Raw genomic sequence first — 27,675 nt, 5'->3', positions numbered from 1 at the left:
ATTTCCCAAGTAAGAACCGGGTGCGAAGCTTCCAAAATAGGTCTGGTAGCATTCCACCACGCATCGCCTTCATGTCAGCAGCCTCTCGCTTCCGCACAAAGAATCTTCTGAGCTTCATTGCAACGGAGGTTGCGAAAAGCTTTCTCCATCTCTCGGATCCACTTGTTAGGGAACAATGCATCCGATGAAATACCAGTAAAAGCAGGGATCTGAAGCTTCAAGAAATGCTCCATCAACCTTGCATGCGGACCAGGGGCAAAACCGTCCACAAAAGTACCAACTGCAGAACCACACTCCATTAGGATTAAGAGCTGCCCGGGCATTCTCACTGAGTAGCCGCAAAACCTTGCATCATAGTAGTAAACTGATTATGCCGCTGATGCATCATATTTCCTGAATGTTCATCACATCCCGAATAGAGACTACTTGCGGTGCCAAGTGGAGGATTCCCACCGGTGGAAGGAATTTCAACTCTGGGAGGCTCAGTCCAAAGTGTTTACCGTAGGTATCTCAACACGGTTCTGATTCCCACTACCTTCTTCTTCATCTTGACCATTAACAGCACGATTCCTTAATTGAACCATTCTGCGAAAGAATTCCAGAGATTAGCAACACTCAATGATTAAGTCCGGAAAAGATTCCACAAGTCAAAATTACTCCACAACATGGCCAACATTCACAAACGAAGAAGCAAGAAGCACAAATTCCAAAAATCAACAAAACAGAGCCAAAATCCAAAATTTCAGTGCAACAAGAATCGGACCGGTCGCTTGAGCCGATCGCTTAAATCAATCGACCGCCAATAGCGACCGCCCCAAAATACGCGCGACAGCAACGTTTCAAATACGGTTTTTGGGTCTCATTTCATTTCTACACTTCTCAAAACGCATTTTGGGCTCTGGGGATTTCGTGCAAAGGGTTAGGAAGGTATTTTGGAGACTCCGTTGGCTTCGGATCTACTTCCCACGCGACGCATACACGCTACACAGGTAAACATCTCATGAAACCCTTCATTTCTATGGTTTGCATGATAGAACTACAATGTGTAACTATTTTTAGGTTTTCTTTTGTGCAAAAATGTTTCTTTTACATCTCATAACATGTCTAGGCATAGATCTACTGTTCACTATGCATTTTTACACAAATAGGTAATTATTAGACATCTCATGGCTTCTCATTTTGCATCTTTTTCGCCTAAAAACAGATTTTCTCACTAGATGGCTGCCCGCGGAGGTAGGAGAGTACCCATTCGCGGCCGAGGTCGTGGTCGAGGTAGAGGTGACGCACATGACCCAGTCCATCCAGACTACTTTAGATCACCGGAGGCACAGGAGCTATACTTTGGCCACTTCAGTCATCGTACGATCGAGTATGGTCGACCAAGAGTGACTTCGAGAGGTAGCACAGCTTCCGATCGAGAGTAGATTTGAGGCCGTGGGTTGGAGAAGTACCTTGTTTTTGAACGAGGATGCCTATCCCAAGCTAGTCGTGTTATTCTACAAAGCAACCCGACCTTCCACAGAGATGGATGGAGAGCACGACACTAGGTTAGTGATTGAGAGCCGGGTGAAGACCACAGACATACGCTTCACCACAGAGGAGCTGGCTCACATCCTAGACGTACCATACATCCACGGCGACAAGAGATGGTTCAAGCCGGGGGCTGAGTCAGACGATGTCATACACTGGGAGGAGAGAGCTCTCGTCTTCTCGAGCATTTGCCCACAGGAGTGCAGCGGGGTAGAGTCAGTGACCGAGCTGTATCCCTCATGCAGGATCATCTCCAGGATCATAGCACGGAACTTGCTGCCTAAGGCAGGTCATCAGAGTGAGATTTCACTCATGCAAGCTATGATGACCTTTTTCAGTGTACACTCGCTACCAGATAGACTTGGCTTACATAATCCAAAATGCCATGATCTACCGAGTGACACATCCGGGGGGAGCAAACCTTGGGTACGGGCGGCTTCTGACATGGATCTTTGAGCACTTTGGGGTCGACTTCGAGGGAGAGGAGGCTGTCCCAGTTGGGCATGGCGGTACGATAGGGCACAGATTGGTCGCTCAGATGCACTTAACGGGCGGACCAAACTCACCAGAGATGCCAGCCGAGCAGAGGACATGGATGTAGAGACTGATGATGAGGATCATGCAGACTCGCCACCACCTTCCCGGCTTCGAGACAGAGGCACATCCGGGACTCAGGATACTTCGAGGTCGCACCACCTTGGGCTAGGGGTCTGCTCACTCGGATGGACCAGTTCGAGCAGGGGCAGGTAGAGATGAGGGGCCAGATAGCAGAGTGCCTTGACATACTCCGCCAGATGAGACTAGCTCCACCACCACCACCACAACAAAGAGATAGGTCTAGGTTTTGATTCACTTTGATTCAAGATCGACCTTAGGGTTTAGATATGTTTATTGTAGTTTTTATTCAGCACATGTTCATTCCCTAACATTTTGTAAAGCGTAGAGTACGCTCCAAGTTATGTAAAGCTTTATCTTATTAATGAAACACAGTTATGTTTATTGCACTTGTATTATTGTCTCTTATGCATTTTCTTGATAATTACAATGTGAGAATGTATTTCACTTGACTTATTGTAAGTTATTCAAAATAAGATCCACTTACTTTATCAGTTTGTTTCTAACAAAAGATGTTCTATTACTCACTCTAATTCTTTTGAGTCACTTCTGGATCTATGACTCGCATTGCTCATCTAACACTTGTATTAATTATTATTGACTTCGTAGAAACCAAGGCTCGATACCACTCACACCCCCCACCCGTCGGTCTCGGTTACCCGCCCCGACAACCCGTGGGTGCGATCCGTCACAAGATCCAAGGTTTTAGTCTATCAACAATATTTAAGACAAATACAGATAATCATGAGCAAAGAATATTCAATAACTGAATTAAATGAATTACAGGAGCCCAAAATGCTCCAATATCAAAGGAAAGAAATAAAGAACAAAGGATAAAACAAAAATGAGGGCAGCGGAATAATTCAAAAGTATTTATATCAGTTTCTTTCCAGTTTGTTTCTCTAAGTCAATGAACTTAGACTCCAGTTTAATAAGGTGAGGGGTTCTCCAATTCTTCTCCAGCCTCTCGGTGCGAACCGCCCGACCACCTTTCGCCTCCGACCATCAACCGGTGCGATAAGCGCACTCCATGCACCCGCAGAACTCCCGCACATGCTATTTCCATCTCCCATCAGCGGTGGTGCCACATCTTCTTCAAACGGGATGGTTCCTTCATAGGGAACCAGCCCATCTTCGATATAAATCCTTCTTCTCGTATAGGCTAAAAACATACAAAGAATAAAGGAATGAGTTCTAAAGAACTCAAGAAGAAACAATCATATATCTCATCCATCATCCAAAAATGCCATGATACAACAAGAATATGAATGAATGCAAAACATGAATGATGCTATGATTTCTAACTATGCAAGTCTCTAATAGCCGACATGCTTTAAGATAAACACCAGCCCTCCTCTCGGGTAAGTCTCATCACTCGATCCGGCAAGGACCGGTTACCTCTCGTAGGGATCCAGGGAAAAAGGGAAAGTCCACACCTGGCTCACAAACCATGGTTAGGGGTTAAGTCCACACTCTCTCACCACGACCATTGGTAATGAGTACTGGCGCATGTCGGGGTTTCTAATCCAATGCAAGGTCATAATGGTTACATGTCTACATGAAGTCCAGATACATCCCCTATGGCACCAACCAACTCGGTTCAGTATCCTTCGCAACCTAGGAGTAAGAATCCTCACGGACTGGCTACCTCTGTTGGACTCTACTCCTTAACCCTATGGTCATCCACATATTATTGGGGCGGATGCTCTCATGATTCCTCACGACACCCGGTCCGGTCCTTGGACATCCATGAGCCCAACCCTAACATATGCAACCCTACCATTTATATGACTAACAGTGGACCACCAAGTCACATCACTGTCATCACGGGTTACTCGGTTTCAATTCCCCTACCGAAAGGGTAGTAGCATGTGGGGTACCTAGCCATGCAATCTAGACTCATCCTAACAATGTCATCAATTAATCATGATAGTGCTGAAGGTATCAGCAGGCATGTGTCCCATTCCACAGCCTTCTGATATCATCAGCCAAGATATCCCAAAAGGAACACCCCAACTATCATAACCATATACCAATTACCATAATCATATAACATTCACAATTCACCAGGTAATTATGAAATCAAAGCAAACAGCAGTAGTATATTAGAAATAAATACAACTACAACAACATATAACAATAGAAATCAAGACTAACAACTATCGATTAACATGTTCAAGTATATGTAGATAGATAAGATAGACTGTCCTTACTTGCATATAACTGAAACGTCCGTAAAATGGAATCCAAAGAACTATTAGTAGACTTTTCTTTTAAACAAGAATCACCTAAACACAGGGTTATTAGAATATATAAGTCACATAAATCAATTTGAATCGAACCGAAATCCAATTGGTCATCATTTACCAGCCGCTTGTGCCGGTCGCTTAGGTTAAGCGACCGCCACTAGTGACCGCCCCAAAAACAGTGAGTTTCAATCCAAAACTCAGGCTTCCGATTACTCGATTTCAATCCGGTTTTCGAGTAATCTCATCCTAAGTCTCGAATTAAACACTCCCTAAGCCAAAAGGGTGAGAGAAAATAATCCACTACCATCAATAGATTACCCATAACCCTCTCCTTGATTGGATTAACCATCTCACGGAAGTAGGGTTCCGTTTACGGTTATTCCATCTCAAGTAGATTAAAAAAGAGGGTAAAAATATCCAAGGGGTAATCACAGAGACGAGGGAAAAAGGGTAAAACCAATCTAACGGAGAAAAGAGAGTAAAGAACGAAGGGTTAGTTCAATACCTCACACCAGAAAGCCAAAGAAGAAGAGAACTGATCTTCCAAGTCACCGTCGCACTCTGCAGACTCTTTCGGATCTTCCCCGCAGCCGTCTAAACTCCCAAATAAGCAACCACGAATAAAGTAATCGTTAATGAGACGGAGGTTGCCTTTTATAGAAGTCTCTGGGGCAAAATAGGGCAAAATCCCCGAAACATGACCGGCGGTCGCTTGGGCCGGTCGCTTAGGTTGAGCGACCGCCACTAGTAACCGCCCCCATGTAATTTGCCATACAAGGGTGCTTTTACTAGGGGCTGATACCCAAGGCCAACCTAGCCCTAAATAAGAGATGGGGGAGATCTTACCTTCATTCCGGACATCTCTGAACAACACCTGACTTCCAGAATTTCCAACTCCAGCCAAGGCAAGCTCTTCAGATAAAGGATTAATATCCATGGGTCCTGGGTATGGATCATGGGCTTCAATCCGGATACTCCACAAGTTCACCCGACTAGACCTTCGGGTTCTCGGACCTGGAATACGGATCTCGTTTTTTTTTTTTTTTTTTTTTTTTTTTTTATTTTTATTTTTATTATGGATTTAAAATTGTTAAGGTGTATAATGATTTTAATAATTTAAAAAATAAAATAAATATTTTAAAAAAAAGAAATTTTGGATGTGGTAAAAAAATTTTTAAAAAAAATAAATTTAATAAAAAAAAAAAAAAAAGGGGGGGGGGGGGGATTTTTTAGTTAATTAGGGGGGGGGGGGGGTGATTTTATTAAAAAAGGGGGGGGGGGGGAAGTTGTATTAGCACAAGGGGGGGGGGAGGGGAGTTTTTATTTTTCCATTAAAATTCACCTCTCACACCCCCATTCCCCTTTTTAGTATAAAAGTGCCCCCCCCCCAAAAACCCCCCACACAAGAAAAAAAAAATTCATTCCCCCCCCCCCCCGAATCCACCATACTCTCTCGCGCTCTCCTCCGTGGCCAATTCCGGTTCGAAGTCGGATCACCTCCCATTAAAGGGAGAACAATGTGCCTCTCATGACGCTTTTCAACCCACTTATAAATACTAGGAAAAAAAATTAATGGTAGAAGTTGGGTCCTACATGCGACGCCCCTTGTTGTGTGGTTCAAAAACATCAAGAGAGCACTTTGTTTTCCCTGAAAATGAGTTGAAAATGAGTTGACTTGAACTTAGTTCCTAATTGGAGCTTACAAAGAAAAGATTTAGGGTTCGCATGCCAAGCTGCCTGGTAAATGTGGTGACATATCACTGAGTTGGGATCAACTTCCCATCAATGAGTATTATGTGCCATTCTCATGCTTTTTCACCACAAATCCTTATGGGGTCCACATCTAAATTGCAATAAAAAATTAAAAAAATAAGTTCCTTTTGGGTTTCACATGAGTCCCACCCAGATTTATGGTCAAAGAAGTGTCATAGGAGTACACACTGATCCCTTGATGAAGAGGTGATTTGGATCTATATCTCCACCGTGCGAGGGATCTACTTTTCAGTTGTGGGGTCTTTTACTTTATTTATTTATAATTTTTTTTTTTTTGGGGGGGGGGGGGCGCCAGGGGGAACAAAGCTAAGATTATGTTAAACTCTCAAGTCGAAGACATGAGGCAAGCAAAAAAGTGTTTACAAAGTAAGCTAGTGGGGATCAATACCAAGAACTACTGAGTATAAAGACCCTAGAACCCTTGGCAAGAAAATTTATCTGAAACATTGAAGTAGTGTTGATATAGCTAAACTCAATAAAAGGAAAAAGCACTTGTGCGGTCATGTACTGGAGTAATCCTCCAATGATTTAGATCTATTCCACTAGTAATCTTGCATATAGACATCCCAACTCAGTATTTCCAGGGACCACCATATGCAATATGGGTAAAAGAGAGGGAAAATTACATGATTAGTTGCTTTCGGGTTTCCCCTTAAAAGAATATCCATTCAATGTTTCACTTTACAAAACTAGCTAAAACTGATTTTGCAATTACAAAACTAGCCAAAATAGTGTTTTTTCACCTCTTTAGGCATTTTTACCCCTAAAATTGACTTTATCGGCATAGGGGTGAAAATGTCCAAAGGGTATAAAAAAATAATGACTTTTCCCTTTTGGACAAAATAGTGATTTTCTCGCTCGATGTTATTAGTTTTAGGGGTAAAAAATATCCAAAGAGGTGAAAAATCAATATTTTGGCTAGTTTTGGCTAATTTTGTAAAGTGAAACATTGAGTGGCTAATTTTGTAAGAGGAAACCTAAAAGAAGCTAATCACATAAAAGAGATTCCTATCATTATTGTTAACACATGGGATGCAAAAAACCAAAAAAAAAAAAAAAAAAAACTCTTTTTTTTTTTTTCTTAAGCTTTGTATTAGATTATAATATCATTATGGATAAGCTTGTAAGTTTGGCCTTAATGGTCTCCTAAGCCTTGAGCCCGAACGAAGTTGAGTTTAAACTTTTTGGCCCTAAATGTCGAGTTATGGTAGCCATGATTAGGGTCAACGTCTAATTCGACCTGGTCTGATCATAGCATCTTTTAAGGTTGGATTTGTTTGCAAAAGTGGGGTGGGAAAAGAAAAAAACATGTGGGCCCCATGTGTAGTGGGGTGAGGGAGAATAAAATGAAAATATGGAAAAATATTAATTGTGGGTCCCACATTTTACTTTTCTACACTTTTCCGCAAAGTTCCACACATTTTGTGGTGTTTTAAAAAAACTTGGGGGTGAGAAAGTTGGGTTGCCACTTCACCAGACAAGTTTCCTTAATTTAAAGAAACTTGTCTCTAACTTTCCCACCCCAAACAACCAAACAATATACACTTTTAGGATTTAAAGGAAATGTAGGAAAAGTACAAAAATTTTCGTTTTTTCAAGAATTTTCCCACCCCACCTTTATTCCAACAAGCAAACGCAATTTAAGCCATTCTTGGTAAAAATATGACAAGTGGTAAGGGTCAATCAAATCAACTCTAGGGCCTGTGTTAGGACTAGAACTGATCAAACCATATCATCTTTCGAATTCCTCTACATAGCACCAAACCTTCCTTAGTCCACCAAACACAAAAAACCATTTATGACCATCTTTAAGAGTGTCCTTTAGACCTATCAGCATAACACACTTCGTTTACATCTCTAAGATGTCTGAGCCCTAAACCATCTTTTTGTCCTTTATCCTACAAACATATTCCCATTTCACCATATTCTTCTTAATTTCTTCTATCTTTCCTATCTCATCAAAACTTCTCATCCAAGATTCCATCAATTTGATTGAACTCCTTGACCACCCATATATTGAGAAGTTATGAATGGTGTTATATCAAATTTTGGCTTAGACGACCAAACTGGAATGAACTGTTCAGGTTGGCACGTCTAGTCTTGACTCTAGTCAAGGAATCAACTAATAACTTATCGGCATACACTTTCCGAGAAGTGACTCTTCCTTGGGACTACCCTCATGATATTCCCACATGGAAATGTTAACATGACGGCATGGACGTTCAATAGATATTTGAAGTGTTACTTCTCGGCAAAAGTGGTGAGATGATGGGAGACAGCTTGTTTCTAGCTGCAAGCACATCAAAGCATTAAATTTGGCATTTAATGCTCTGTTTATATACCTTAAGTGTTTAATACTTATCATGGGGAGGGCAAATCCATCCAAATCTTCTTGGGGGCTACTTCCTTACAATTTGTTTGGAGTTTAAGAGGGAACACGTCACATCCAAGGTCCACGTATGTCAAGATTATTGACAAATCTGGGGGAAGGTGTATTAGGTCCTAAGCTTCTCCAGCAAGATTCGAGCCTTGGCTTCTCCAGCAAGATTGGTGTCACAACCAATCCAAGCCCTCCATTTTGAATGAAAAGATCCAATGGTCAAGGCTTGTCTTTTTCAGAAAGAACATGGAATTTTTCTATAAGGGCAAAAATCAAAGGAAATGGAAGGTAAGCCAAGATTATCTTGCATTAATTCTCCTGTAACTACCCAAGAGATCCAGAACTCTTCGGGCATTAACTCCTCTTAAAGAGGATCTGTGTTATCTAAAATCTGACTTGATCATTTGAGGTAGCTTCCCGTCCATAGAGGTGGCCCACTCTCACTATTCTTCTTGTTCACAGATAATTAGTTCGAGTCATTATTAAACCAAACCAGGAGTTAACAGATTTTGGAGCAACATTTGGCATCGTCTGTGGGAAAGACGTCGTTGTTTTCTCCCTGTTGTTTTACGTGGTTGAGTAAAGATGGCAGGAGATAATTTAGATAGCAACGGTTTTAAGTCTTAGGGACGTCCACATGGGAAGAAGAAGGTGAACACCCAAAAAAGAGGGTACCTTGAAAGATTCCTCTAACTGGTCAACACATGAGATGCAGCTCCTAAACATGGAATTGCGTTAAATATTGGACTTCCCTTGCAAGGACAACATCGACCCATGTGTATGTTCAAGCACAAGCTCTCCAAGTGAGAATGATGGATATGATGAGCTCATTCAGACGATGGTGAATCAATGGAGTTAGCTCATGCCTTCAAAAGGCTCAACTGTTGTTCTGCCTGAAACAATGGTTCCTTCCCCCCCATTGATCAGCAAGACAGGGCCCAAGGAGATGGAGTGGCTCTATTCCCCACTAATTCAGCAAGGAACAGAGGTGATGATCGTAGGAAGACCATCATGAAGGAGGTCATTGTTCAGTTTTTGACAGACTAGGAGCACAACATGATAGACACTCATTTCCTAGAGCCATGTCTAAGGGTCGTCAACTACCCAAAGTCAAAAAGGCTCTCAAGGAGTGTTCAGTTGAATCGAGTGCCTCCATGTTGGCAGAAAGAGGATCCAAAGCTCCTCCAACGAAACAGGACCAAAGCCTCTATTAGTAGATCAAAGATATGAACGATCGTCTCCACTAGTTGAATAAAAAGGTTCCTAATGAGATACAGTTAGTTCTCAATCAAGATCCATTTGTTCCTAAAATCATGGCAGCCATATTGCCTATGGGTTTTGGTACACCAACCTTCACTTATGATGGAATGATTGATCCAATGGCGCATATTAGTCACTTCAATTCCATCATGACGATGTGTGGAGGAGCAGATGCTATAAAGTGCAGATGCTTCCCTGCCTTTCTAATAGATCCAACAATGACTTGGTACTCTCGATTACCAAGACACTCCATCAACAACTTCACGGAGATGGGTTATGCTTTTTCTGCCGTTTCAAGAGTGGAATAAAAAATGATAAGACAGAGGACAACTTGTTGGTGTTAAAACAAAGACGTTTTGAGTTGATTCAAGATTTTATAACTCGCGACAACAACATCTCAATTCTAATTAAAGATTTGGACTACAAGGTGGCTTTCACCACATATAAGAGGGCCTTCACCAATGAAAAATTAGTGACATCCATAGTGGAAAGAAAACCCAAAACTCTAGCTGAACTCTTGGATCTAGGATCCGAGATGGCAACGGTGGAGGAGGTCTTGGAGGCAAATCGAAGTGATTATAAGGAAAGAGAGAAATCCTTTAAGCAGGGTTCTTATGAAGAAAGCTTCAAACAGAGACCCCTAAGGAAAGAGCAGAAAGGAAAGCAAGAATGGCTAAATAGACAAGTAGATGAAAAAGATGAGGAGGCCTTTACCCCTCTGAATCGGTCACGGTCTACCATTTTGATGCAGATCTGAGATACTAGTTTGTTGAAGAAACTCGGAAAGCTACATGCCAAGCAAGAGAACAGGTCCGACATGTCAAAATATTGTCTTTATCATAAGGACAAAGAGCATCATACTAATGATTGTCGAATGATCCAGATGGAGAATGAAAATCTAATTGCTAGGGGACACTTAAATCAGTTTGTCAAGTCCAGCCCTAGAGGAGAAAGGCCACCTCCAAGGAGATGTAGAATAACCCCTCCCAAAGAGAGGGACAAGCCCAGAGGGAAAGCTCTGTCCATTTCAAAGGATGAGGATTTTCCTAAGATTAACACGATCTTTAGGAGACCCACTCCTGAATCTCTCTGGTAAGCTAAAAGAAGCACATGTATGGTAGGCATTGTTAAGCCCTCTAGAAACACTCGCTTTTCACTCATTCTAAACTAATTGTTTTTATTTCTTCTGGAAAGGAGATTGTAGATGTTCACACTCCTCATGATGATGCTATAGTCATCAAATTCAGGTTGGCTAACCATATTATCTATAGAGTGTTGGTAGATATAGGATCATCAACAAACATTTTGTCTTTAGAGGCATTCCAACACCTCAAGATAGACCAAGAAGCTCTGACACCCAATGGAACTCTTCTCTATGGGTTTGTAGGAAGTTCTAGCACTGTAGAAGGAAACATTCAACTCGATATGACAGTGGGGACTTATCCACGGCAAGTAACATTGCCCACCATGTTTTTGGTTATGCACAACATCATTCTAGGGAGTCCGACTCTGAGTGCTTTAGGAAGTATAGTTTCACCTAGACATATGATGATTAGGTTCCCCACTGAGGAAGGTGTTGGTGTCTGTAAGACTGATTAAAGGCAATCCCATAATTGCTACCTCAATTTCTTCCATAAGCAACCTTCAACACCAATTGGTGGCATGGCATTGATAGTGGAAGTATGAGATGACAGAGAGGAAACTCACGAAATTCAGATGCAAAGGGGGGAACCTGTTGAGAGTCCCATTGAGTGTTCCCAACCCAGAGCATGGAACCATGATTAGTTATGAGTAAGAAGTAGAGTTCAAGCCAAAGCTTGCAACATTTCTTGCACAAAACGCTGACATTTTTGCTTGGTCAGCAAGGATATGCCAGGGATTGATCGAAGTGTTGCTGAGCATAACTATGAATTAACAAAGGGGTAACACCATTTATCTAGAGAAGAAGGAACTTCTCCATTGAGAAGCATCAAGTCATTCAAGTAGAAGTTGATAAGCTTGAGAAATCTGGTTATATTCAACCTATCAGTTGTCCCACATAGCGAGTGAATGTAGTAACGGTGAATAAAGTAAATGGGAAGTGGAGGATGTGCATTGATTATACATATCTCAACAAAGACTGTCCCAAGGATTATTATCCACTCCCCAAACAGACTTGTTGATTGATGTGACGACAAGTCATGAAGTATGAGTTTCATGGATGCATGTAATGGATACAATCAGATCCTAATGAATCCAGAAGATGAGGTTCACACAGCCTTCATGACCAACAAAGCAAGCTACTATTAAGTCATCATGCCATTTGGTCTCAAGAAGGTTGGAGCCACCTATCAGAGAGTTGTGAATAAGATCTTTTGTAAGTAGATTGGGCATAATATGGAAGATTACATATATGACATGTTGGTGAAGAGTGTAAAACAAGGTGACCATACCAGCGACTTAGCGGAGGTCTTTGGGATCCTTAGAGCGTAGAAAATGCATCTCAACCACAAAAAGTGTGCTTTTTGGAGCCTCTTCCAAGAAGTTCCTAGGTTCATGGTTTCAGAAAGGGGCATTGAGGCCAATCCGGAAAAAAGCAAGGCCATCCTTGAGATTCAGCCACCAAGGATTGTGAAAGAAGTCCAGTGCTTAACTAGAAGAGTAGCTGCCCTCAATCGCTTTATCTCACGTTCGAGAGATAATTGCTTGCATTTCTTTGTGGCTTTGAAGTCTCTTAACGCAACAAGGAGATAGTTGGGAATGAAGATTGACAAAAGCCTTTGAAGACCTCAAATTTAAGTTAGGTACTTTACCTTTCCTTACCTATCCACTCCCTGGAGTGGAACTTTTTTTGTATCTGGAAACTTCACCTAATGCTATAAGCTCAATTTTAATTAAAAAAGAAAAGGGCATCCAAAAGCCTATTTATTGTGAGTCGCATATCCCACTTGAGGCTGAATCTAGGTACCCAAAGATAGAAAAACAGCTCTAGTTATAACGGTATCCATTAGGAAACTCAAACCATACTTTCAAGTTCATCCAATAACTATTTTAACTAATGTCCCCTTTAAAAAGGTCTTGCACTGCCCAGACTTAGTGGGGAGAATGGTATCTTGGGCAATAGAGTTGAGTGAACACCAAATGGTTTTTAAACCAAGGACATCTATTAAGGTCAAGCCCTAGCTAACTTTGTAGTAGAATCCTCTACAAGATGGACCACATGCAAAGAGTCTGAGACATCCCTAGAAACCTAGATGCTCTTTGTGGATTGAGCCACTAATGCAGCAGGAAGTGGAGCTAGTCTAGTTTATAAGAGGCCAAATGGCTTTACTATCAACTACACACTCCGTTTCACTTTTCTAGCAACCAACAATGCTAATGAGTATGAAGCCTTAGTAGCTGGCATGCGTTTGGCAGAATCTGTATGTGTCAAGAGCATCAAAGTTTACAATGATTTGCAGCTTATAGTGAACCAAGTTCAAGGAACTTATGAAGCAAAAGAAGAAAGATTGTCTCAACACTTGACTAAATTCAATGAATTGAGGATTCATTTTTTGAACTTTGTCATCACTCAAATCCCTAGGGAAAATAATGCAAAAGCTGATATATTGGCCAAATTGGCCTCCTCTGATTTTGAAGATATTGAGGCTTCTGTTTATTAGGAAGTTCTTCATGAATCAAGCATTGAAGTAGAGTTGATGATAGATGAAGAGGAACCATCCTAGATGAACCCTCTGATCTCTTACCTCAGGGATGATCATTTGCCAGAAGATAAGGAACATGCTTGCACTATCAGGAGGAGAGCAACCAAATTTACATTGGTAGATGGTGTACTGTACAAACGGTCAATTGAAGGACCCCTCCTAAAATGCGTAGGTCTTGCAGTTGCACAATACGCTTTAGCTGAAGTGCATGACAGTATCTATGGATGACATATGGGGGCCAAAGCATTGGCCTTCAAAATCTTGAGGCAAGAAATCTATTGGCCAACCATGCTTAAAGATGCTATATTATGTGCGAAGCTGCATGCCCTGCCAGATACATTCACCTATTCAGAGGACTCTAACAGTACCATTAGTATCTATCTTGAGTCAAATTTCCTTCACAAGGTGGGGAATGGACATTTTAGGTCCTTTTCCTCCTGCATCAGTAGGAAGGAAGTTCCAAATAGTCGCCCTTGGCTACTTCACCAAATGAGTAGAAGCTGAACCTATGGATTCCACTACAGAAAAGAAAATGGAGAAGTACACCTTAACAAAGATCATTTACAGGTTTGGTCTTCCAAAGATACTTATAACAAATAATGATACTCAATTTGATAACCCAGTCTTCATAGAGTTCTGTCAAAAGTATCAATTGATTTTCGAAGAGCTGCAGTTGTTTGTCCACAATGTAATGGTCAAGTTGAAGTTACTTATAGAACTTTACTTTATGGAATTAAGAGGTTGTTAGACAAAAGCAACAAGCAATGGCTCAAAGAACTACATCATGTTTTATGGGCCTATAGAACTTCTACTAGAACTCCAATACGATAAACACCCTTTAAACTTCCTATGGCATTGATGCCTTAGTTCCCATGGAGGTATTAGCAAGATCCCTCAGGTCATCCCAATATAATGAAGAGGGAAATGAGGTGGGCATCGAAGCTAATTTGGAGTTCCTAGAAGAAGTCCCAGAAGCTGCTTTATATCAAAATGTTGCCTATCAGAAGAAGGTTGCAAAGTACTACAATTCTAGAGTACGAAGTAGGACTTTCCTGAAGGGTGACTTAGTGGTACGTCAAACAAACATATCAACCCCAAAGGGAGAAACAAGCTATCTCCATGATGGGAAGGTCCCTACCTAGTAGTTCGTGAGTTGCAACCTGGAACTTAAAAGCTTAAAGATTTCAGAACGGACAAGCTACTACCTCGTGCATGGAATGCCATGCATTTGAGGAGGTTGTATCAATAAAGTAATGGCAAGTGACTTGTCGGCGTGTCACGCCCTCCCAGCCGGTACCCTATCTGGCATACCCGAGAGTGTGATCCACAGCCCGAAGATCAGGTATCGAGTGATCAACCTCCCACATAAACAATAACATAATCATGAACAATCATAACAAAAGTGCGGAAGATAAACCATAGATCCAATAAAGAAAGAATGAATCATAAATGAATCAGAATAATAGATATAATCAGAGTATCAAACAGATAAGTAAAGTGAGGCAAAAATCCCACTCTACAACGAGCGAAAAAGTAGCTCTAAAGAGAATAAACTAAATAAAATCTAATCCCAGTAGCTAGTACATTGGGTAACTAAATTGTTCTCCACTTTATAGACAACATCCTTGTAAGTGTAAATCTCATAAATGGCACAAGGACGCTTCCACTCGATGGTCGGACTAAGCATCGTACGGAGCATAACCACTCGCGGGATCTTCAGAGTAATTGTGGTAACCGCAATCACCTTCCTGGAGATATGCCTCTTCGCCTTGCGCTTCTTCATAGGGACCGTCATAGTACTCAAGACTGCAGGATAGTCTAACAAACATTGTACAATAAAGGAATGAGTTTCAAAGAAACTCAAGAAAGCGCTTAAAATCCATAATAACATAAATGGCAGAATTCCAGAACAAACATGGATGCAATATGATATGAGACAAGCAATGAATGAATGAATCTAACTCTATGTATGCTGGTCTCTATTGGCAGACATGCTTTAAGTCATAGCACCGTACTTCTTTAGGAAAGTCCACTCACATCCTCAACCATTTAAGATATCTTGGATTCTCTCACGGATCATTTCACCGGTCTTGAGCAGCCGATTGGTAATGGGTCCTTCATCCCTCAGACAAACCTTGGCAGGGGGTTAAGTCAACACACTCTCTCACAACCATTTGGTATAAATATCGGCGCATGTCGTGGTAAAACCTAGCCAAATGCAAGTCTTCTACTTAGTTACATCAAGTCGATCCAGATACTTCCATTCCTCGTCCCCGACGATCCTTTCCGGTATCCTTCACACTAGAGTCCTCATAGTCCCCGACTACGGACTCATCAACCCTATTGATCATCCACATATGGTAAACGGGAAGCTCTCACCGGGTTGGTTACCGGTCTTAAGCGCCGTGAGCCCAAGTCTAACCATATGCAACCCTACCAATAAATGGCCCCCACAATGTGATTCCCTGTCCTCTCACGGGTTGGTTACCGGTCTTGAGCGCCCATGAATCCCCATTGCTACCACGGGTCGTTCGGTCTCAATACCCCTCCGATTAGGGTCCGACATAACAGACATCCTAGCCAAACACTACTAGACAATCCTAGATATGTCATCCAACAGTTTAGGAAGGTGTCCAGAGGGCATCTCCGGAAACATCCCATAATATTCCCGTAGTAGTCCAAGGACAGTAGTGTCAAAAGGACACCTCTCCTTTCCCAAACCATACTTAAGCATACACATGCATCAATTCATATCATCACATATATGGTAACTTCATATATGGAAAGAAATCAATAATTACAATCACTTGTATAACATTGGTAAGTAAATCATACATGAATCAATTCAATATGAATAAGTAATGCTACCGTAATCAAAGTTATGCAACAGTAGTATATCATTGTAAGAATCTAATTTAGGAATCATATCTATGATATTCAAATATAGAAACTAGATTCATGCTATCTATGTAATTAAGGAAATAACCATCCTTACCTTTTATAACTCGCAAAGGAATCCTAAGAAATCAAGTAAGATCTTGGCAAACTTGAGAAGAAGGTCCTAAACAAGTATATACAACATATTAGGAAAGATCCCTAACAGAAAAGACACCAAAACATCCAACACGGACCAATTCGGAGTTGCTGTACTCATTGGTCAAGTGGATTGGTCGATCTGGTCCAATCGACCAATCAATCGACCAATGCAGACGATAGAGCCTAAAAAAAACAGAGTTTTAAGATATGAAATCCGAATTTGGTGGTTCAAAAGGGTACTAATCAAGGGGTAAACTACATCAGTAGTATTCTAACATATAGGGGACCTCAAAACACCAATCAAATCAAGATATCAAGATCCAAATTAGGAAACAAAAAGTTACCATAATTAGATCAACCATGGATCTTGATGAATTTGAAATAGAAAACAAAGACAAGAACAATAGGAGGATGGATCATTGCTTCAGGTAAAGGTATCATGAAAACATACTTAGATCTTCAAGGAACAAGGCTTAGAAGCATAAATCTAAATAAGGAAATAAAACCTACCATATATGTAACTACCATGCATCATGAAGAACACATAGTATGGTAGAAGAGAACAACTAGAAATTTATAGATTATGGATCATGGAAGGAAAACACAGTAATTAACTACTAATATGATCAATATAGAAGATCCAAAGAGATCAGAATTCAAATCGGAAGTTTAACAAAGATTAGATCATGGTTTGATCATGATTCCCTCAAAAGCTTGCAATGATCATAGTTAAGATCATTGTTCTAGCCTCAAATCCTTAGGATAATCATGAGAACATGTTCAGAGATGTTTGCAACAGAGAATGCAGCATCTCTTCTACTGTCTCAACTCAAAAAGGAAATAAAAACAAAGATGAAGGAGAAGAAAAGAGAGTAGACATACCTTTTGATGCAAAAAGAAGAGTTTCGACGAAGATCCGTCAAGAAAACACCAAGGATGCAAGGGAGATGACTTGCGCAGAGGTCTTTGGTTCTGCTCCAGAGAGTTTGGAGGCAGCAAATACGAAGTGGACTCGAGATTGGACTTAAATAGAGCAAGAACAACCTAATTGCCAAAGACAAGACTCATTGGTCGAGTGGATTGGTCGATGGTCCAAATCGACCAATCACCGACCAATGCCGACAAAGAAGACCAAAACAGGGAATTGAAGGCCCAGATCAAATCCAATCCTCAAGGGGTTTTGCACACAAGTCAAGTGACTTACCTAATAGGTAGAAATGCCTTCAAACCAAGATAGAGAGCACTCCAAGTCCATCAACTAATCAGATCTTCATCAGGATTCAGTTTCCATAAATAGAACTTCATCATCAACTTTCATGGATTCAAAGCCAGACACCAAGTCCTCCACTGGGATGGCCCAAAGCTGACTTCTTACTTTACTTCGGGTCATCGGACCTACAAATAACAAGGTTTCCGGGTCAAGGTTAGGGCTGGGTTTTACATTCTCCCCCTTAAAGAAATTTCGTCCCCGAAATTGAAAGCGTACTCGTGCTTCCAAAGAGGTAAGGAAACTTCTCCTTCATATCTTCTTCCTTCTCCCAAGAAGCTTCTTCAGGGGTATGGTTCTTCCACCGAATCTTCACCAAAGGAATGGTGCGATTCCGCAGCTGCTTGTCCTTCCTATCCAAGATTTCGGCCGGTTCTTCATCATAGGTCAAATCAGCACTAAGTCCTTCGGGTGCTTGCTGCAAAATGTGTTCCGGATTCTCTATGTATTTTCGGAGCATCGAAATATGAAACACATTGTGAACACCAGCAAGAGGCGGAGGTAATGCTAATCGATACGCAACAGGTCCAACCTTTTCCAAAATCTCGAAAGGTCCAATGTAACGAGGGCTAAGCTTTCCCTTAACATTGAATCTCATCACACCCTTCATTGGTGAAACCTTCAGAAAGACTTTCTCTCCAACTTGAAATTCCAAATCGGTCCTTCTCTTATCAAGATAAGATTTCTCCTTTTGATCAAGTACTTAATCCTTTCTCTTATCATATCTACCATAGCACTCGTAGCTTCAATCATCTCAGGACCTAAGACTTTTCTTTCACCTGTCTCACCCAAGACAAAGGTGTCCTACAAGTACCGCCATACAAAGCCTTGAATGGAGCCATGCCTATTGTTGCTTGATAACCGTTGTTATAGGCAAACTCAACCAAAGCTAGGTGTTCATCCCAATTACCACCCATATCCACCACACAAGATCCGAGCATGTCTTCCAATGTCCGAATTGTCCGCTCGGATTGTCCATCGACCGTGGATGATGAGTTGTACTCAAGTTCAATTGGGTTCCCAAGGCCTTCTCGCAAACTATTCCAAAACCTTGAGGTGAACCCGGGATCACGATCCGAAACAATACTCAATGGCACACCATGCAGACGAACCACATTATCCACATAAAGCCTTGCTAGCTTATCCAGAGTATGAGTGATCTTCATAGGAATGAAATGGGCTGATTTGGTCAATCTATCAACAATCACCCACACAATGGTCATTGCCTTTACTTGTCCGAGGCAAGCTAGTCACAAAGTCCATGGAGATATCCTCCCACTTCCAACTAGGAATAGGAAGAGGCTGAAGTAATCCAGATGGAGGTTGTCGAACGGCTTTCACACGTTGGCAAGTCTCACACTTGGCAACAAAATCATCAACATCCGCCTTCGGACCAATCCACCAAAAATGTTCCTTCAAGTCTTTGTACATCTTGGTGCTTCCCGGTGTATAGTAAAGATCGACTGGTGTGCTTCCTTCAATATTTCTTTCTTAACTTCTTCGTTTTTGCAGCACGCACGCAGTCTTCCTCTAAACAACAAAGCACCATCCATGGATATACCAAAGTCGGGGTCCGACTCAGATTCAAGAAATCTTCTCAACTTTGATCAAAAGCTCTTGATCGAAACTCTGCAGAGCAACAATCTTATCTCTAAGACCAGATCTTGCCGTCATGGCGTAAAGAATAAAATCAGAATTCTCAGGGACGATTTCCAAATCAAAACTCTCAATAGAAGACCACAATGGTAAACTCAAAGCATTCAAATCCAAAGTCTTCTTCTGGTTCTTCCTACTAAGAGCATCAACAACAACATTTGCTTTCCCAGGATGATACTGAATATCACAATCATAATCGGAGACTAGTTCCAACCATCTCCTTTGCCTCATGTTCAACTCCTTTTGGGTAAAGAAGTATTTCAAACTCTTATGATCCGTGAAAATGGCAATCTTCTCACCGTAAAGATAATGTCTCCAAATCTTTAAAGCAAAGACAACGGCGGCAAGTTCTAGATCGTGAGTGGGGTAATTCCGCTCATAATCCTTCAGTTGTCGAGAAGCATAGGCTACGACCTTGCCATGTTGCATCAGTACACAACCCAAACCAATCTTTGACGCATCGGTATAAACTGTCATACCACCGGAACTATCAGGTATAGTCAAAACCGGGGCACTTGTCAATCTATCTTTCAACTCTTGGAAATTCTTCTCACAAGCGTCAGACCAAACAAACTTCTCTTCTTTCCTGGTCAACTTAGTCATAGGAGCAGCCAACCGAGAAAAATTCTCAATAAACCTTCGGTAGTAACCCGCCAATCCAAGAAAACTTCTTATTTCCGTTACTGACTTCGGTCTTTCCCAATCAGCCACAGCTTGGACCTTTTCAGGATCGACACGAATACCTTTGGCTGAAACTACATGACCAAGGAATACCACTCTCTTAAGCCAGAAATCACACTTGCTAAACTTAGCGAACAACTTCTTTTCTCGCAACCTTTGCAAAGTGAAACTTAGATGACTCGCATGCTCTTCTTCGCTCTTCGAATAGATCAAGATGTCATCAATGAAAACAATCACAAACTTATCAAGCACATCATGAAATACTCGGTTCATGAGGTCCATGAACACCGCAGGAGCATTGGTCAATCCGAAGGGCATGACTCTAAACTCGTAGTGACCATACCGCGTTCGGAAAGCTGTCTTGAAGATATCACTAGACTTCACTTTCAATTGGTGATATCCGGACCTTAAGTCAATCTTTGAGAACACAACTGCACCCTTCAACCGATCGAAGAGATCATCAATTCCGGGCAGCGGATATCTATTCTTGATAGTCAACTTATTCAACTCACGGTAGTCGATGCACAAGCGCATACTACCATCTTTCTTCTTGACGAACAAGACCGGAGCTCCCCAAGGTGACACACTAGGCTGCGTACGAAACCTCTATCAATGAGCTCATTCAACTGATTTTGCAACTCTTTCAACTCGAGTAGGGAGCCATCCCGTACGGAGCTTTAGATACCGGAGCGGCACCGGGGACGAGATCAATAGAAAATTCGACATCCCTGTCCGGAGGCACTCCCGATAGATCATCGGGGAAAGACATCAACAAAGTCGCAGACAACTCGACTTCATCGACTCTTTTCTCCACTATACCCTTGCCTTCGATGAAGCATCATCCACTAGGGCATAGACTTGCATCGGTCGCAGTGACAAGACCTTCCTACAAACCCTTCTCTTTTCACCCTGAAATTCTAAGACCGGACTTCCACAAATATGGAACTGAATCTTCTTTGAGGAACAAAGGAACACAGCTTTGTGGGCTGTCAACCAATCAATTCCCAAAATAACATCGAAGTCCTTCATGTCAAGAATCACAAAATTGGCTTCCAAGTTCTTCTCACCAATCAACACAGGACATTTAGATAACCCCTTATCTAGTTTCACAATAGGACCAGTAGGTGTACTAATCAATAAACAACTAGACAACTTCTCGGGGATTAGGTTAGTCTTCTTGATGAATGCGAGATGACATGAACGAATGAGATGCACCCGTATCAAATAAGACAAATGCAGAAATAGAAGCGACTAACAATGTACACTGTAATCACTTCATGGCTTGGATCCCGCTCAAGACTGGAAATACTGAAAACTCTACCGGAGGGAGGAGCAGGAGCACTCTTCACCACCGGGGCAGGCCGCTCCGGACAGGCACGAGCAAAATGACCAGCTTGCTTGCGGTAGAAGCAAACAGGATTGCTGGATCCAACAGGGGTGGCTGCAACAGAGGGCTTCGAACAAAAGGCCTTGCACTTGCACTTGCACTTGCACTTGCTGGTGGTCGGTTTCCCGCCATACTTGTCTAAACGGCCGGGCTGCTGAAAACCCGTGTTCGACCTACACTCTTAGCCCGAAAGGTAGGAGTGGGGGTAGGGTGTAGGTCTCACAAAACGACGGTCATTACGATCCACCAAACCAGAATTCCTTGATCGCCAAGGCTTTTGCACACGAGCACTTTCCTTCTCTCGTTTCTTCCAACTTCTTCGAGTTCTGCACCACTTGAGCATAGCTCACTATAGGCTGGACTCGTGAGGTAAGCTTTAATGGCAGGGTGCAGTCCTTTGAAGAACTTCTTTGCTTTCGCGAGGTCATCCTTCAGAGAATCTGGGGCAAAGAAATGAAGCTCCTCGAACTTCTGTTGGTACTCCAACACAGACAGAGTTCCTTGAGTCAGAATCATGAACTCAGCTTCCTTCGCATCTTTCACCGCCTCGGGAAAGTAGTTCATACAAAAAGCCTCTTTGAATAACTCCCAAGTTACAACTCCCGCATGCAAACCTTCCAAAACAGCCCGAGTGGAGATCCACCATGCATCGGCTTCTTGTTGCAACTTCTGTTCAAAGAAACAAAATCTTCCGAGCTTCCGAGCATTGCAGATGTCGGAAAGCCTTCTCCAACTCACGAAGCCACTTGTTAGGAAACAAGGGGTCCTTGGTAACTCCGGTGAAAGTGGGTACTTGCATCTTCGTAAAACTCTCCATCAGACGAGTATGAGGAGTTCCAGCTAAACCTCCCGCATTCAAGACTGCGGCATGAGGATTCACATTAGTACCAGCCCGGGTCTCATTATGCAGAGTCATGAAACCCACCAACATCTGGTTGAATTGAGCTGCTTGTCGCTGCATCATATTGCCCATAATATTGGCAATATCTCGAAAACTTCCAACATTTGGGGCACCGGGGATCTCATGAGTACCCCGATCAACATTTGGTATCTCACCACCTCCATGAGGTACTTCACCACCTCCCCGAGGTATTTCACCACCTCCATGACCACTTGGATTCACCACGCCCACTTCTCAGAGTAACCATTCTGCAAAACCGAGAACATCAAAATACCGAATTTCGAAGTTTCAACATAAACCACAAGTCCAAATGATTTGAAAACTTAAATCATGCTCAAATATATCCATATAGTCATCAAACAATATTCCATAAGGCAAAAATCACATTTTCCAAAAATTCAACAGCAAATGAGGTCTCTGTGACCATTGGTCGAGTGATTGGTCGACTGACCCAGTCGACCAATGAGTCGACCAATACAGACAGAATGCGAAAATTCGCATTATAAACCTTACTTTCACATTCCAACCTCATTCTAACTTCTTCCAAAGGTGAGAGAGCTCTAGGGAAAGTCTCCAAGAGTTCCCACAAGTGTTCTTGAGGTGATTTAGTGCTTCAACAACAACACCACAACACACCATCTTCACAAGCAAGGTGAATTTCTCATTCTTTCTTCCATTTTCATCTTCTCATGCTTGCATTTTAATAAAACCATGCTTTACTTGTATCCAATGCTAGAAATCATGCTTAGGAATGCTTAGAAACATATTCCCTAGGTTTTAAACACAATGCCATGCATAGACAACAAGTTTTAACATAATGGTGCTCATCTCGCAAAGTTTTATACCGAACTCGATATCTTTAGAAAAATTCCGTTTTCTCTCAAACCGCTTGAAATTTTCGCACGAGATCAAATGCTACATGCTCAAGATGACATTGTAGATAGGTCCATACAATTTGATTTAACCAATTTCAACTTTTCAAAAATCCAATTTTGACCTAAATTGCAAAATCCCCAAATTTCCTTCTTGCTGAATTTTTCGCTTTAATCCAAGTTTTCGATCGATTTTCATCAAACAAACTTCATAGACATGAAATTCCAAGTATTGCGCACATGCTAGTATGTTCAAATCAAATTTCCCCCAAATTTGAAATTTTCCGAAAATTACGAAAATACCCTTTTGGCTCAAATCTTTAGATAGCACTAACTGGAATTGTCTCTTGTCTCTTTCACAGATACACTATGCAAAGGGGAGGGCGAGGAAGAGGTAGAGGTCGTGGTCGCATTGTAGGTGCTCTTAGGGGCAGAGGTCGGGTTCCTTCGGAGCCTAGACAGGAGGTTAGGAGACCGGACATGTTTGACACACCCCGGACCGAGTTCCCGTACGAGGCTTACTTCAGCTCTTGCAATATCGAGATGGGACGTCTACTTCACTTACGCCAGCTCGAGCCTTTAGGATTCGGCAGAGGTTCGACACATTGCGGTGGACTCATCTCTTCACCGAGGATCCGCCGGTATACCCGAACTAGTGAGGTTGTTCTTTAGCAACCTTACTTACACGAGAGGAGGCTCGAGGCCAAGGACATCCACTTAGACTTGTCCTCGGGAGCGGGGTCTTCCGGACTCGGATTCGCTTCTCTACCCGAGCACCGGCTGAGATCTTGCGGGTTCCTTACTATCCACAAGCGGTGTGTGTGGATACCTGCGAGGAGCAGATCTGGACAGCCATCCGATGCCGTACGAGCTACGCGAGATATGCTCTACGCTATGGGATAGCCGTCGATGCTTCACACCGTGGACTAGCGGACGGATGACGGATTCTGCACGGATTATCGGTCGCATAGTCGGCCGAAACATCATGCCGAAAGCCGGACATCACCATCGGGTCACGGTGATGGAGGCCTTAGTCATCTACCGCATCTACATGGGCTTCGAGATCGATCTCTCCTACATCATTCAGCAGGTCATGCTGGGACTTAGTTCTGCGGCCTAGCATGCGGAACCTTTGCTATGGGAGGCTACCGACTTTGATCTTCGAGGCATTTCGGGGTGAGTTTCGAGGATACACCGGTGGACACTGGATCACGGGGATACTCTATTGGGACTCGGACCATTCGTCGGATGAGACTACAGCGATCGGAGAGATCTCCTGGTCCGGAGGGTGAGGAGGATGATGAATCGAGAGGATGAGGATCGGGGATCGAGAGGATGGAGGAGAGGATATCGGTCCTGATAGTGATGATCAGGCCAGAGATGATGCAGATATGCACGAGGCTGAGCCTATGCATCACGAGTTTCCTTCATCACACTTCGAGGCAGGTGGCCCTTCACATGCAGTTCCGGAGACTTCGGATCCGGGAGCACGGATGAGATCGATGACTTCCATGCTAGAGAGAATGGAGGTCGGACAGAACAGATGTACGAGAGGATGGAGTCACGACGGGATAGGATAGAGCATCGGGTGACTCAGCTAGCGGAGGAGTTCGGAGCATACGAGAGATCGAGAGAAGATCACCTAGATAGACTGTACCTTAGGATTTCCATTTATGCATTTCAGATGTAATCATTGTAAAAACTTTTGAAATTAATGAAGTTCATTTTGTTTCCCTTTAATTATTGTATGTTATGCACTTTTCTTTTCCTTGCATTAGTGACATTTGTTCAAGTATAATTATGGTATGTTATTCGGAAATGTTCTGTTATGCTTCAAAAGTCAAGTTTCTAATTCAGTGTTCTATTATTCACTTCTAAGAGTAGAAGAGTCATTTCAGACCAATGACTCAGGAATGTTCAGTTGTTGTCTTTAGTGGTTAGGATCTCCTCGAACTAAAGGCTCTGATACCAATCTGTCACGCCCTCCCAGCCGGTACCCTATCTGGCATACCCGAGAGTGTGATCCACAGCCCGAAGATCAGGTATCGAGTGATCAACCTCCCACATAAACAATAACATAATCATGAACAATCATAACAAAAGTGCGGAAGATAAACCATAGATCCAATAAAGAAAGAATGAATCATAAATGAATCGAAATAATAGATATAATCGAGTATCAAACGATAAGTAAAGTGAGGCAAAAATCCCACTCTACAACGAGCGAAAAAGTAGCTCTAAAGAGAATAAACTAAATAAAATCTAATCCCAGTAGCTAGTACATTGGGTAACTAAATTGTTCTCCACTTTATAGACAACATCCTTGTAAGTGTAAATCTCATAAATGGCACAAGGACGCTTCCACTCGATGGTCGGACTAAGCATCGTACGGAGCATAACCACTCGCGGGATCTTCGAGTAATTGTGGTAACCGCAATCACCTTCCCCGGAGATATGCCTCTTCGCCTTGCGCTTCTTCATAGGGACCGTCATAGTACTCGGTACTGCAGGATAGTCTAACAAACATTGTACAATAAAGGAATGAGTTTCAAAGAAACTCAGTAAGGCAGTTAAAATCCATAATAACATAAATGGCAGAATTCCAGAACAAACATGGATGCAATATGATATGAGACAAGCAATGAATGAATGAATCTAACTCTATGTATGCTGGTCTCTATTGGCAGACATGCTTTAAGTCATAGCACCGTACTTCTTTAGGAAAGTCCACTCACATCCTCAACCATTTAAGATATCTTGGATTCTCTCACGGATCATTTCACCGGTCTTGAGCAGCCGATTGGTAATGGGTCCTTCATCCTCGGGACAAACCTTGGCGGGGGTTAAGTCAACACACTCTCTCACAACCATTTGGTATAAATACTTGGCGCATGTCGGGGTAAAACCTAGCCAAATGCAAGTCTTCTACTTAGTTACATCAAGTCAGATCCAGATACTTCCATTCCTCGTCCCTGACGATCCTTTCCGGTATCCTTCACACTAGAGTCCTCATAGTCCCTGACTACGGACTCATCAACCCTATTGATCATCCACATATGGTAAACGGGAAGCTCTCACGGGTTGGTTACCGGTCTTAAGCGCCAGTGAGCCCAAGTCTAACCATATGCAACCCTACCAATAAATGGCCCCCACAATGTGATTCCTGTCCTCTCACGGGTTGGTTACCGGTCTTGAGCGCCCATGAATCCCCATTGCTACCACGGGTCGTTCGGTCTCAATACCCCTCCGATTAGGGTCGACATAACAGGACATCCTAGCCAAACACTACTAGACAATCCTAGATATGTCATCCAACAGTTTAGGAAGGTGTCCAGAGGGCATCTCCGGAAACATCCCATAATATTCCCGTAGTAGTCCAAGGACAGAAGTGTCAAAAGGACACCTCTCCTTTCCCAAACCATACTTAAGCATACACATGCATCAATTCATATCATCACATATATGGTAACTTCATATATGGAAAGAAATCAATAATTACAATCACTTGTATAACATTGGTAAGTAAATCATACATGAATCAATTCAATATGAATAAGTAATGCTACTGTAATCAAAGTTATGCAACAGTAGTATATCATTGTAAGAATCTAATTTAGGAATCATATCTATGATATTCAAATATAGAAACTAGATTCATGCTATCTATGTAATTAAGGAAATAACCATCCTTACCTTTTATAACTCGCAAAGGAATCCTAAGAAATCAAGTAAGATCTTGGCAAACTTGAGAAGAAGGTCCTAAACAAGTATATACAACATATTAGGAAAGATCCCTAACAGAAAAGACACCAAAACATCCAACACGGACCAATTCTGAGTTCTTGCTGTACTCATTGGTCAAGTGGATTGGTCGATTGGTCCATCGACCAATCGATCGACCAATGCAGACAGTAGCCTAAAAAAAACAGAGTTTTAAGATATGAAATCCGAATTTGGTGGTTCAAAAGGGTACTAATCAAGGGGTAAACTACATCAGTAGTATTCTAACATATAGGGGACCTCAAAACACCAATCAAATCAAGATATCAAGATCCAAATTAGGAAACAAAAAGTTACCATAATTAGATCAACCATGGATCTTGATGAATTTGAAATAGAAAACAAAGACAAGAACAATAGGAGGATGGATCATTGCTTCAGGTAAAGGTATCATGAAAACATACTTAGATCTTCAAGGAACAAGGCTTAGAAGCATAAATCTAAATAAGGAAATAAAACCTACCATATATGTAACTACCATGCATCATGAAGAACACATAGTATGGTAGAAGAGAACAACTAGAAATTTATAGATTATGGATCATGGAAGGAAAACACAGTAATTAACTACTAATATGATCAATATAGAAGATCCAAAGAGATCA

This window comes from Hakea prostrata, chromosome 8 (genome assembly GCF_041222555.1).
Source record: "Hakea prostrata isolate BN-2017 chromosome 8, UWA_Hpros_2, whole genome shotgun sequence".
NCBI lineage: Eukaryota > Viridiplantae > Streptophyta > Magnoliopsida > Proteales > Proteaceae > Hakea > Hakea prostrata.
The sequence above is the reverse complement of the archived record's forward strand: the minus strand, read 5'-3'. Positions refer to the sequence as shown.